At 39.0% G+C, this 2,114-nt stretch overlaps 1 pseudogene; it reads left to right on the top strand.

The window, feature by feature from the left end:
- The window catches only part of LOC102838202, a 4,593-nt pseudogene extending 2,757 nt beyond the window's left edge, over window positions 1-1,836 (top strand).
- Window positions 1,837-2,114: the final 278 nt, after the last annotated feature.

Consider the following 2,114-nt stretch of genomic DNA (forward strand, 5'->3'; position numbering starts at 1 on the left):
AATAAAAGATTTGATGCAATAGACACTAATGACCCCAAAACCAGAGAGTTGTGGGATGACAACAAGAGCATCATACAGGAAGAAAACAAAAAGTCATTGAAAAGACAGGACAGAAAAAAATGACTAAAGCAGATGTCAGAAGAGACTCTGAAACTGGCTCTTGAGAGTAGAGAAGCTAAAGCAACTGGAAATAATACGTAAGTAATAGAGCTAAACAGAAATTTCAAAGGGCAGTTTAAGACAAAGGAAAGTATTACAATGAAATGTGCAAAGCCCTGGAATTACAAAACCCAATAGGAATAAGACACTCAACATGTCTCAAGCTGAAACAAATGAAGAAAAAATTTAAGTGGGTTAATACGTTGAACTGCAAGGTCCGTTTAAACCACAAGGTCAGTGGTTCAAGCTCACCAACTGCTCCTTGGAAACCCTATACAGGGTTCCTATGAGTTAGAAGCAACTCAATGGCACTTAACAACAACAACAGACAATATATTGAATATAGGAAACATCAAGAGAAAAAGGAAACAGAACAAAGAAAGAGCACCTTTGAAACCCTACGGCCTGTAGTCTTTAGAAAAGCTACCACACAGAGAAAATAGATTCGGCCTTCCAGAACAAACTCACTCGCTTCAGCTGCATAAACAATCTACCATCACTGAAGACTGTGGACACAGCTTCCCTAGACCCTGTTTATACCTTTCCTGGGAAGAAGTCAAACTGCTCATTGCCTCATGTGCAGAAAAACAATAGAGCAGACAGACTTCAAAATCAATATTCTTGTAAAGAATCCGTGTTCCTTGCTAGAGAAGCAAATCTCTGGCACTTCCTGAGTTCTGAGAAAAAGATGTGTGGGACACAAAAGAAGATAACAATGGTCTTCTGTGAAGCCAGTGACGACCTGCTCTGTGTGATCTGCTCTAATTTTCAGGAGCATGAAGACCACAGACATTGTTCCATAGAGTATGCTGTTGAGGATTATTGGGAGAAACTCTTCAAGTAAATAAGGTTCTTTTGAGACAAGATTCAAGAAAATCAGAGAAATCTAAAGGAGGTGAGTCAAATAACCCAAGATTGGGGTTGTTATGTGTATATAAAGATGCAACACCTCTAATGTGTATACCAGCAGTTTCTTCCATTTCTCTTTGACAAAAGCCAGCAACATTAAGAATGACTGGAAAGTGAAGGCAAAAATATTTTCCAGCTACTCCAGGGAAGTGAAACCACAATGGTTCAGAAGAGAAATCACCTAAGAGAAATGTAGGAGGAGCTGATTTAATGTGCCATAAACCAGATTTGGAGCTGCTCCAGGATTTGGGAGTGAGTCTGTGCCTCAGCGTGTGAACCCAGTGCTCCACGAAAACAATCCCAAACAATCCCAAAGCTTTCTTCAAGAATGAAATAAACAGTAAGAATCGCTTATTTCAAGATGTGTCATTTCCCTCTGGAAGATCAAACTACTTCTCTGCATGGGAGACAAACGTGGACAAATCTTTGAACTGGGTAGTAAGAGTCTGTAATAAGTATTCTTGGATAAGGAAGAACTATTCAGTGGTGGAGTCTGAGGACATATTGGTTCTTTTATGTGTGAAGGAGAGTAATAATTGCAATCTCTGGACCACCTCCTCAATGCTTTCTTAGTATGTAGAGAAACCTCTGGAGCATGTTGGTGTGTCTGTTGACTTTGATAGTGAAAGTGTGAGCTTTTTTAATGTTTCTAAAAGTTCTCTCATATGGAAGTGCCCAGCTTGTTCCTTCAATTTTCCACTTAGGCCTTTCTTTGCACTGAGCACACATGAACAGGGGAAGTCAGGAACATGGGAACACCATATTTGAGGAAGCACTTCTCAACTGACACTTTCCTGCTCTTAGGTTGTTTTACTTGAATGTAACATGTTGTAGTTAATTATTAATGTAGCCTGAAATGCTGAATGTTAATGGTCTGATATTCTTTAAATAAAAAATATCTTCTATGACCCTCAAAAAAAAGAAGATGGAAAAAATACATAGAGTCATTGTACCAAAAAGAATTGGTTGATGCTCTACTGTTTTAAGAGGTAGCCTATGATCAAGAGCCAAAGGTATTGAAGAAACCCAAGCTGCACCGAAGGCAT

The sequence above is a fragment of the Chrysochloris asiatica genome, unplaced genomic scaffold (assembly GCF_000296735.1).
Source record: "Chrysochloris asiatica unplaced genomic scaffold, ChrAsi1.0 scaffold00044, whole genome shotgun sequence".
In the NCBI taxonomy this organism is placed as follows: Eukaryota; Metazoa; Chordata; class Mammalia; order Afrosoricida; family Chrysochloridae; genus Chrysochloris; species Chrysochloris asiatica.